The 12,474-nt window shown below is 45.5% G+C and overlaps 1 protein-coding gene across 1 annotated transcript in view; it reads left to right on the top strand.

Moving 5' to 3' along the window:
- Window positions 1–12,474, top strand: part of LOC138268495 (junctional adhesion molecule-like) — a 147,047-nt gene that overhangs the window by 98,328 nt on the left and 36,245 nt on the right. The window lies entirely within an intron of this gene.

Below are 12,474 nucleotides of genomic sequence, written 5' to 3' on the forward strand. Positions count from 1 at the left end.
AGTTGGGCAAGTCAAATGGTTTTGCCTTTTTGATTCATGATTTTTTTCCTGATGCTGTGTCCCATCGGCAAAAATAAATTATTTTTGCTGATACTGCTCAGAATCAGCAAAAAAATGAAAAATGAAAAGAAAGGCATCATGAATAATCACCACTGCTGGCGGACGTGCATGATGACATACGCACAAGAGGTGTACCCACGCATATGAAATGATGCAGCCACTATTTTATTGTTTTTGTTTGTTTGATGTTTCAAGATGGCAAATGTCAATTGGACCAGTTTATAAAACGTAATGTTTCCTTCTGTGAAAGCACTAAAAAAAAAAAGGAGCAGCCTGGCACAAGGCCCCCCAAAAATGACCAAAAAACAAGTTTAGAATTTTTAGAAACAGCAGTGCAGCAATGGAAGAGTTGGTTTAGGGAGCGGGTGTGGGAGAAGTTAAAGGGGTGGGAACCAATGAAAGTGGATGTGGGAGAAATGGAGGAGCTAAACGCATGCTTGGGAAGAAAGAAAAAAGGAAAAACAGCCCATGGGTTGACAAAATGGATGAATTCAGGGTGTGTGTGGGGCCGGCAACATGGAGCATGTAGGGGGCAGGTATTTGGAGTGGAAATGCATCACACAGGGTACAGAGGATGGAAACAGATGCACTTCAGGGAGTGCTTAGAGAAAAAAGTAGTTCCCTGAATTTGTGCAATGCAGGGATGTAAACCATGTGATTAAAAGAATGGTAAAGAAGCTATTTACCAGGGGAAGGACAAACACAAGAAGAGGAAGGAAACCCATAGAATAAGAAACAAGCAAATGAGGACGATGAAAAAACAACCAACCAATGGTAAGCAACGAGACAGGAGCTCACTGTAAAGTTTCGATATGTTCTTTTGACAACATGCGGGGAAGACCTAAAAAATGAGAAAAGGCCAAAGCTATGACTTTTAACTATGCCATTTCTGGTGCTATGTTGACAATTATTGGAATCAATTCAATTCAAAGGAGCTTTATTGCGGCTACAAGAGCCAAAAAAGCGAAAGCAGTAATAAATACAAATAAATACACATAATGATAATTACAAGTAAATGTAATGATAAAAGGGAGTAAAAGATAAGAGAAAATGGAAAAAAGTGGAAAAAAAATGGAATAAAATGTGCTGCACAGGACGATGGGACAGTCTTATTTGGTGTCTTTATCCAGAAGGGTTTTCCCTCTGACAAGCCAACAAGCTCTGAGGAATTTGGCGACGGCGATCACTAGCGTTGGCCTAGTGTCTGATCTGAGGATTCGCAGGGCTAGCGCAGAGCTGCGGACTCCCAGTAGTCTGCATGCCGGGGCCAGCCATTTCCTACGGGGGGCGGTGTACGCGGGGCAGGCAAAAAGGACGTGAGGGAGATTCTCGACGGGGGCTTTGCAAGCTGGGCATACAGTTGATTCATTGTGTGACCAGCTACTGGTGAGAAGTCTTAATGGGAGTGTTCCAATGCGGAGCTGGAAGTACAGTTTCCTTTCCCTTGGGGCCATGATTAGGTCCCAAAAAGCTTCGTACTTGCATGACTCTTTTAGATTGGCAAAGTCACAAGATAGTGTAGTGTGGAGTGCAGCCCTTGTGTCTTCGTAATTTGCCATTTGCCAGTATAGTTTCTTTAGTTCGCTTTTCGAGGGGAAGTCTGACGTGGTTGGTGAGTTCCAGAGATCATCGAGCCCAAGTGAGTACAGTGAACCCTTGATGCATCGTAGCCAGGGGATTCTGTGAAGATGGTCGGCTTTTAGGATGACCTGTAGAGCTTCAGTGAAGATGTCGAGCTCCGGAGTGGTCCAGAGACGCCGCCAGTACAGCAGAGGTTGCAGGCGGGCTTTGTGTCCAATGCGTTTGATACCGAGATCCTTGAAAAGGAGGAACAGTGGAGTGCTTAGCGGAAGGGACACAAGGTTTCTTAGGAAGTTGTTTTCAGCGGTGGTTAAGTCTTGGGTTTTGGTATAGCCCCATAGTTCAGCCCCGTAAAGCGCTGAGGAAACGGCCTGGGCTTCGTATAACTGTAATGCTGGGCGAATTGGTTTTGTGTGTGAGAGGTGAACATTTTTTAGTGGTACCCCTGTTGTTTGTTTTAGTTTTAGGGCTTGTTTTCCTATGTGTGGCTTCCAAGACATGTTGTCAGTGAATGTTATGCCCAGGTAGCTGAAAATACCCACCTTCTCAAGTGTGGAGCCCTCTAAAGTAAACTTCCCTTTAAAAGATCTGTGGGGATTGAGGGTCATTAGTTTTGTTTTCGAGGCGTTGATTTCGAGTCCCTGTGATGAGCAGAAATGCTTGAAGCACGCAAGGAGTTTCCTTAGACCACTAGGGGTCTTGGATATCAGAAGAGTGTCATCGGCAAAGAGTAAGACTGGGATTTTTTGTGTGCCGAGTGAAGGTGCATCAGCCTGCAGTCTGAGGAGGGAGGGGACGATTTCATTGATAGACAGGGAAAAGAGGGTCAGGGCAAGTACGCACCCTTGCCGCACACCCCGGGAAACGTGGATTCTATCAGTTAATTGGCCCTTGTCGCCCCACCTGACTTGTGCGTAGTTGTCCTCGTGAAGTCGTATCATTATGTCTATGCTGCTGAATTGCTTCTTTAAGCAAATACCCCAAACTCTCAATTCTCTATGTGTCATCCACTCTTTAATAACTGTTTTGAACTATATCAGCTACTTTTCACTGTAGCCTCCATGTTTCTGCAATTGCATTACTTGTAGACAGATGCAGTTGTACAACAAATGTGTACAGGTGTATGATTCAGATGGAGCATACACTAGGTTTCCCCATAAGTGAGCATAATAGAAGAGAAGATACATCCCTTAACATTAGTAACATAAAAGTTGCCCAACACTATGAGAAAGTAGTGAGGAAGAGTCCTCATCCACTGATATGGAAACAGACAACAGCAACGCCAAGGATGCTGCGAAGAAACAAGAATACATATCAGTACAAGAACTGAAAACATAGAAGGTGGGAGGTCCTTCTGGTTATCCCAAGGGCTGGAGCAAGGAGGGGGTGATCTCATCGCCCTTGCTGATGTTCACTTTATCAAAACACAACTTTAAGCAAGCACTAAGTGAGGGAAAAGTTAGAAATCAGATCAGAATGGGAGGTCCCACAGAGTTTGGATCAATCAGTCAACAGAGTAAATATTTAGGAATGATTACAGGAGGCCCTGACCTCTCTTGTACATTTTTCCAAATTCACCCTCATTTGTGCTTAATTGTATTGCTAGTTTTTAAACTCTGCACATTGGGGCACTGCTGTCCACTACCCGGTACATGTGTACTGACCTCTAAATACATGTCAAAATGTGCTAATCCCTAATTGACATATTTATTTCTTTACCCAGGGAGGATTCTGGGATCCAAAAAAGAGACTAAGGGGTTAATTTATGGTTTGGCAGAGAGGCTACTTTGCGCAACTGTGATGGAGTTCCCTCCCCACTAAACTCTTGGTCTCCCAATTTAGAGGTGGGGGGACTACCAGATATACTCCAACAGAATACATTTTGTTTAGTCTGCAAACACTTTTCTCCAACAGCTTGAGGGAGTAGGGGCCATTGAAGTTAATCCATCCAACCATCCACCATATTTAGAGTGGGCAGTCGGATGGCTTTTGTTTTTACATTGTGTCACTATCAGGCATATCTGTGCAGTGAGGAACAGTAAAAAAATTACCACCACAATGTGGGAGAAAGCTTTGGAGCTCATTAATATATTATTTAAAAAATAAACTGCTATATTTTAACAATAAAAATAACTTTTACAAAATCTGCCAGCCATCCTTCCTGTTTAATTGGAACAGTCCGTCAAACTTTTCTTACATTAATAGGAATCGCTATGATGGTGGATCCCGCCAATGAATAGAAATGTCCATGCCCAAAAGTATCCAACCGACAAGAGGACTTTCTTGTTAACGGAATCTGTAATTATCTCACTCTAAGCCCCTCCCACCACAACCAACGGCTTCAGCAGGTCTTTGTACACTGGCTATCAGACTTCAGGAGAACTTTCTCTGATACAGTCTTCTGTCTTGCCCCGTTAAAGGATTTTGACTTCCACTTTAGATTCTGAGTCCTAAGATGAAACCTTTGAGTGAGAAGAACCTGGAGCTTTTCTGTAGTCGGGCTGAAATCAGGCTTAGGTCCCCATCACTTTGGAAACAGTGATTACTGATTGACAAATTTTCTTTTCCTTGTGCCTCTTTTAAATACTTCACACGTTTTCTTTGAGTTAAGCCTGTCTGCTTTGTGTCATAGCTACCAGGGGCTGAGCTCAGGTTTAAATGATTGAATCCTTGGCCTGGACTTAACAGGTTAGTGACTTTACTTCTTGTGGTGGGTTACCATCCACTCCCAATTAATCTCACATTCTTATAGGGAGCTACTGTGAAAGTCAGACAAATGCAAAAGTCCTAGGGCTCTGGAAGCATGAACAGAACTGTCATTGGATTCAAGGGTTGTCTGGAATAAACCCTCTTTGCGACAGAGGAAGCTGCAAAGACAAGTTTTCTCTGCTGTCTGTTTTCTTTTATAGAGAGGTTGGTTGTTGCTCCACTGCTCAGTGCTCTGCCCCCAGACACCAGTCAGATGTTAAGGGAAAGCAAGGGTGATGTGTGTCAAGTTTGAATGTATGAGGACTTATGGCACATTATTTGCTCGTGGGGAACAGCCTTAGTCCTCCCCCAATACTTCAATGCTCCCCTAATATTCTAAACATGATAGCCAGATCCCTACAACCCCACAATAGCTGCACCCACTAATACCCAAAGAGGGCACCAGCACTCAAGTCCCAGCCTCCTCATTGAAGCAGGAGGTAAATGGGACATTTATTTGTGGAGGATGTTTGAGCCTACTGCGACTGCGCAGCATTCTTATAAAAGACCCATACATAAAGCACAGCCTCTTTAATTAAATCATTAGTCATGAATTCTAGATGATGACAGCGGTTCTTATGTAAATTATAATGTTTATGTAATTGACATCAAACCTCATGAATCTAATAATATTTTTAAATTATTTTATTAATTCAAATTTGTTAGACAATACAAAATGATAGTTTTAATCTCCCCATTTCAGTAAGTATAAGAAGAGGTCGCTGCTGTAGTGTCACGTTCCAGTGACGCAACTGGTCGCTGGACACTACCATTGTGGAAGTGTGTCGAAACCGCTCCTGCCGGTTTGTTTGGTTACCCTGTAGTTTTGTTAATGATGGTTTTGCCCTGAGGTTATGGAGGGCCAACATAAAGACTAAAGGGCATGGCTGGAGGCAGGCAATGAAGCCACACATTAGGGGAGTGCGAGTCTAGGTAGACTTCACGACCTGCCCTCGACCACGCATTAAAACAACACAGTCGCAGGACTCATGTATTTAAAGATACCAATTGAATGTCGGAGGCGCCGACATTGCATTTGGCAACGGAGGACGGAGTGACTCACCGTGCTGCTCTGCCCCATGGTGGGCGCTCTTGACGCGGTGCTTGTGCCACGTGGGTTCAGACGAACCAGCTGTTTCTCCTGCTGTATGCCGCACACCGTTTTGTTCGCATGCTGCCCCTGGTGTCTGCAGAGGTCTGTTTTTCCATGCATTATATTTGCAAGTGGTGCCGGCGGGCCTGCTGTGAGGAGCACGTCATTCTCTTAGCGTGGCCTGTGTTGGTGGCCCCGCCCACATTGTTGCCTTGAGCTCTCTCCCGCTGCTGTTTCTGATGCTTGGAGAGCTTCCTGCTCCTGCTGCTGTCTTTGACATGTGCAAACTTTTGTGAGAGGTGATTCCAGTCAGCTGCCACAGAGGATCCTTCTGCCCCTCTTCATTCCAAGGGAGTATTTATGTGCCTCTGGGCCTACTACATGGCCTCGTAACACAGCACTCAGGATCTTTGCACTGCTGGGCTAGTGACTATCTGGTGAGTGCTCCTGCTTACAGATTTTGCCCTGCCGTCACCCATGTTCACTGCAGGCACGTACACCCACCGCTGCCATGTCAGCTATACCACCCGTAGAGCCATTTCTGGTCGATGAGGCTCCATCTGCACAAGCCCCTAAGTGGAGAGACTGGGTGGAGAGGGTCCTACTATTTTTTGAAGCCACCAAGGTGGAAGACGCTCAAAAGCGTGCCCTGCTCCTGCATTTAGGGGGAAAGGACATCTACAAGATAGCAAAGAATCTCGTTGAGGATGCACCCAAAACACACACCACTCTCATTGCTGCCCTAAATAGACATTTTGAGCCCATGGCCAATACAGATTACGAGCGCTTTGTCTTCAGGCAAGCCCATAAGCAGAAGAGTAATTAGACTCCTTCCACATGAGACTGAGGGATCTGGTCAGTATGTGCAGGTTCACTGACGTGGCAGAAGAAATAAGAGGGCAAATAATTCAAGGATGCTCCTCAATAAAACTCAGAGAACGGATCTTGGAAGAGTCAGGAAGGTCTCTACCTGACATCCTACAGATGGGGTGCATGAAAGAACTATCTAAAGCCTGAGCCTCTCATATGGAAGCAGTTTTACAAAGACCCATAAAAGAGGAGGCTACCAACATTGTAGCTCCAACCACGAGCAGAACAAAGTACCGCCCAAATAAATAGTCAACAAGACAATGTGGGTATTGTGGTGGTCCCACGCATAAACCGTCTGAATGGCCAGCAAGAGGCAAGAAGTGTGCTGGGTGTGGAAAGCTACACCAATTTGTAAAAGTGTGTAGGTCAAGCAAAGCCCGAACTGGAAACACTCCTGTCAACGCGACGACTGACAAATCCGAGCATGGTAGCGACATGGATGACAATGAGGCCGAGGTACACGTCATTCATTCATTGTTCGCAGTTGGGAACACTTTCTTTGTGTCAACAAAGTTGCCAAAATGCCAGGTCCATGTAGGCACGCATGAGATTCTGGCAGTGGTCGACACGGGAGCATCAATCAACATTCTAGTCACTGATGAATACCGTAAAATGACGCCCAGTCCTGTACTAACCAAAGCCAAAGTAAAGGTCTATGACTATGGCCAGAACACGCCACTTGCCCTGAAGGGTATGTTCCAGACTACCATCTCACACGGGTCTCGAACCATCCTGGCTAAAATCTATGTAACACAAGAGGGACCTGGAATGCTGCTAGGCTGCAATGAGGCAGAAGACCTAGGAGTAGTCACCTTTTCACTCAGCATACATCAGGAGTCTGTAACACAGCTGTTGGCCCAATACCAAGGAGTGTTTGAAGGAATTGGGTTTTTAAGGAGTAGGGAGGTAAAGCTACACATCAACAAGACGGTGCACCCAGTTACCCTTCGCCATAGGCACATCACGTTTCACCTCCGACCCCAGGCAAAGAAGGAGTTGGATCATCTTGAGAAGGCGGGTATCATAGAAAGAGTGACAGGACCAACGCCGTGGATGTCACCAATCGTCATTGCACGCAAACCCAAGCAACCTGGAGAAGTCCGCATCTGTGTGGACATGCGCCTCCTGAATGCAGCCATCAAACAGGAGAGACATTTAACACCCACGATCGATTACATTATTGGTGAGCTCAGTGGGTCTTGTTGGTTTTCAAAGATGGACTTAAGATCAGGATACCACCAGCTGGTGCTGTCAGAGGAGTGGCGCTACATCACAACATTTTCTGCTCACATTGGGCTGAGAAGTTATGAACGTTTGAATTTTGGGATCTCCAGCGCCGCTGAAGTCTTCCAAAATGTGATACAGGAACTCCTGGCATATCTACCAAGGACGATCAATGTCAGTGATGACATCCTGGTCCATGCACCCACCATTGCAGAACACCATTCCCGTCTAAGAAGCGTGCTTCAGAAGGTCCAGGAGTCTGGGCTAACGCTGCATCACAGGAAGTGCGAGTTCTTGAAAGACAGAATACAGTTCTTTGGGTATGTATTCTCAGCCAGTGGCATTGCACCGAACCCAGCGAAAGTAAGCAACATCAAAGATGCACATCCTCCCACATACGTGACCGAGCTTCTAAGTATTTTGGGTATGGTAAGCTACTGTGGCCGATTCATAAAGGACCTGTCCACATACTCTCTGAAAATTGGCCAAAGCATCCAAATCTTGGACATGGGGCTCGGCTGAACAAGCAGCATTTCAGGCTATTAAGGATGCTTTGTCCAGTGAAACTACACTGAGATATTTTGTCCCTAAGAAAAAAACTAAAGTTGCCGTCGATGTAGGGCCAAAAGGACTAGGAGCTGTGCTATTCTAAGAACAAGGTGAGGGGATCTGGTCCCCAGTAGCTTACGCCAGCAGATCGCTAACTGAGACCGAACAAAGATACTCTCAAATAGAGAGGGAAGCCATCGCTATGCATTAGGGCTGTAAACATTTTCACATCTATGTATATGGTCGCCCTTTCGTAGTGACAACGGATCACAAACCCCTAATACCTTTGTTCAACGGCACGGCATCTAAGCCTCCTACCAGGATAGAGAGATGGATGCTCCAATTACAGGATTACAGGTGTCAGCTAGAATACTGTCCTGGGTCCGAGAACCCTGCAGACTATCTGTCAAGGCACCCATGAGCCGAGTCAGAGAATGAAGTACATGATGCCCAAGAAACGGAAGAGTACGTCAAGTATGTGTCAGACCGGTCTCAACCATTACCGCTCTCGGTGAGCGAGGTTGTTCAGGCTACCAAAGCTGATGAGCGTTTACAAAAGGTATTAACTGCCATACGGACCAATGAGTGGTACATCATGAAGAAACAACAGCCCACCCTAACGTCTGACTCCCAAAGTGTTCTGGGTAGTTTGTACAATGTTTGAGATGAACTTACAGTGGACACTGATGGATGTGTGCTCAGTGGGTGCAGGTTGGTCATACTGTCGTCTCTCACTGCCAGAGTGGTGTAGCTTGCTCACAATGGTCTCCAAGGCATGGTCAAGACCAAAAACCATCCGAGATCAAAAGTATGGTTTCCCCTTATTGATGAACAGGTGGAGAATGTGGTGAGATCTTGTTTGTGGTGCCAGGCCTCTGGTGAGCCCAGCCGACCAGTCCCAGTTGAAACAGAGACAGGCCCGGAAGAACCCTGGGTGTCAGCGAGTCTTGATTTTGGGAGTCTCCCGGATGGTTGTCACACCATGGTTTGATCGATGCCTTCTCCAAATACCCAGAGGTGGAGATCATACCGGCTCTCACATCTGATGTAGTAATCTCCTGTTTGGAGAAGATTATGGCCACACACGGTCTCATCTCTGAAATCAAAACTGATAATGGTCCGCCTTTCCAAAGTCAGGAGATGGGTGGGTATTTTGAGAGCACCAGTGTTTGACACCGTCAAATCACTCCACGATGGCCCCAGGCTAATGGGGAAGTCAAACGTTTTATGAGAACCCTAAACAAAGTGATACGCATCTCCCACGATAGTGGTCAAACCAGTGACTATGCCATATACTCGTTTTTAGGGAACTATCGCCAGACCCATCATTCTACGACTAACCAAGCCCCTGGACATGTCGTTTTTGGGCGAGCTGCTGTTAATTCCATCCCACATCACTGCTCTTGGGTCCCTCCATCCATAAACCCTGATCAAGTTCAAGAACGACGACTAGCCACGAACAACTATGCAAGCAGGAAGAGACAAGCGGTGTCGCCAGACCACATGGTTGGTGACTGAGTACTGTTGAGAGAGCTGGCGTCTGGAAGTAAGTTCTGCATGCTGTTTGGCACCACTCCTTGGACCATCATCCCTCGACATGGATCGTCAGTGGTGGCGCAACACGGCACTGTTGTTATCACCCGCAACATATCCCTTTTCAAGAAGTTCCATCCTTCCACTGTTGTCACCAGGGGTGTACCTAATCCATATGTAGACAGTGACATGATATCGCTACCTGATGAGGACCCTAGTAGTATCCCGTGCCCTGAAGTGTCACCTGAAACCACGCATGCTCCAGACCATGATGTTATCCCTTGTCGTGACTCTAGTCGAGATCAGAGGCTACCCAATATAATCTGCGCAACAACCCAGCTCCTTCTATAAGACTACGCGACCATCTGGTGGATGGGTGACTTAATGCTTTGTTGTGCATTTTCAGTTATTTTATTTTTAGAAGGTATGTAGTGTTGCGTTCAAGTGACGCAACTGGTCGCTGGACACTACCATTGGGGGAGGGTGTCGAACCCGCTTCTGCCGGTTTGTTTGGTTACCCTATAGTTTTGTTAATGATGGTTTTACCCTGAGGTTATGGAGGGCCGACATAAATAATAAAGGCGTGGCTGGAGGCAGGCAGTGAGGCTGCGCATGAGGGGAGTGCGAGTCTAGGTAGCCTTCACGAGCCGCCCTCGACCACGCATTAAAACAACACAGTTGTAGGACTCATTTATTTAAAAATACCAATTGTATGTCGGAGGCGCCGACATTACAGCTGCTCCCATGATCACTTCTATGTGACTGGCATGCAGTGGGATGCATTGCAGATATTGGTTGCACTGCAGAGTAAGGCATGTTTCCCCTTTTTGCACTTGTTTTTAGCGCGCTATCATTGCTGCAGGTCTTGAGGTCACTGGTGTTCTCAAGCGTGTGTCACAGCGTCAGGGAGTGTGTTAGAGGTCACAGCTTTGAATGAGACAGCAGATCTTGAAGGTGATGCTGATGTGTGGGGAGAGCCAGTGGAATTTCTTGAATGTGGGAGGGTCTGGTCAGGTTTTATCTGTATCTTGAGATGCCATGCTCATGCATGGAGGGTGCTCCATGAACCTGCGTGGATGGAAAAAATAAACAAAATGTCTGCGACTTCAGTAAAGGCAGTATTGACCACAGCCAGGTAAAGAGTAGCTAATGCTTGAAGAAATGGTCGGAAGGCAGATTAGGAAGGCACGTATGCCACTGGCACAGCCCACTCCCACTACTAGTATGCTCACTGCCCCACTGGAGAATATCAGAGTGAGGCTTAAAATGGGCTCCCAGCAGTGCACTCGCATACCCACAATCCTATGGAGGCAGGCAGGTTTTTAATTGCGTTTTGTTTTGTGGAGGCAATGTAAATTTGCTCCAGGGCTAAACAGCCACATACATAGAAACTTTTTCAAGATAAAACTGTTTTTTACCAACTCACTCTAAAACTTAGGAAAATAAGTTCTCTTTCAGAACCTTTTCTGTAAGTAACTTCTTTTCATCAAAAAGCAAAACACAGCCTTTCACAAAAACAGAAGTCTCGAGTTTTTCTTTGGTTCAGAGTTTCAAACATAGTATAAGAACTACTGTGCTTCTTTTTCACAGTTGTGTTTAAAGACTGCGGGGTCTCTGCACCGTTTTGGCTTGGTATTTTGTGGGGGTAACATTGGGTTTTGGCCAGAGCAGAAGAACAGCCTTTGGAACTATTTTCAAATATATATCACCCACTCGGTCTAATACAATGTGTACTACTGCAGACGCAGAAGCTCTGCTAACATCAACAGTTATTTTTATAGGGTTTTAGTAACTATCAGAAGTTGCCGGATGACATTAGAAAATTCCAAAAATATAAGTGATTCCTTGAGCTTTTTATGTTCATAGAGAGGTGGCAAACATGTCATTGTCTCAACCTGCAGTACCAACAAACAAGCTACTCTGCATTACTTTATGTTGCAGTATGCTGGATTCCATGGAGGGAAGAGTGAGCTTCGTGTTTCTCTCTGCACTGAGCGAGCAGGCACACGCCTTGGGGGGGAAGCTGCTCGAGAGTGTCAATAGGACATTTCCCTGCTAGGTGTGCCACAGGTGCCCACTGGCACCCACTAGGACACAGTAGGTACTGGGATTAACCACCTTTGGTCTCTTAGCTCATCTTCTCGTTCCACACTACCCTTCCTCCTGTCTCGCTTTGTTCCAGATCGTTTCCTCTGTGTTTGAAAGTTTTGCAAATCAAACAGCAACTTCCTATCCTTGCCCCTGTGTCCCAATGCCCCTTTACTGCTTGCTAATCCTCCTTAACTTTTCTGCTTCAGCTCTTTGTCCCTCATTCTTGGGTCGTCATAGAAATGGAAAATAGACTATCAATCTCCTGTCCTCCTTGTATTTCCCACAACAAGCGTATTTCTCCTTTTTTGTTTTTTGAACACATTAAACCGCAATTTCTTTTACTCTTTAAAATGTTTACGTTTGCCGGTTTTAAGATATTATTTTGTCATTTAGCCCTTTATTAAACAGTTCTACAGTATGACTATTCATCACCTTTCAGAGATATCTGTTTGGGTTTATTTCCCACTGTTCCTCAGTTTGTTTTTTGGCAAATAAACCTGTCTTCTTATGTATGGAGAACCTACGTAGAACATACTCATTGTTTGATTTAAAAAATGCAAGTTACGAAATCGTTTTTCATGTATATGGAGAAAATTGGGGGTGTTTGAACCAAAATCCCTGATACTCAGGGTCAAAACCTAAGATTTACCAAGCATGTACATGTATGTAACCCGTAATTATAGCAGTGGAAGAGAAGTGACATAATCTGTGTCATTACGTATCCC

The sequence above is a fragment of the Pleurodeles waltl genome, chromosome 12, assembly GCF_031143425.1.
Source record: "Pleurodeles waltl isolate 20211129_DDA chromosome 12, aPleWal1.hap1.20221129, whole genome shotgun sequence".
Lineage (NCBI taxonomy): Eukaryota > Metazoa > Chordata > Amphibia > Caudata > Salamandridae > Pleurodeles > Pleurodeles waltl.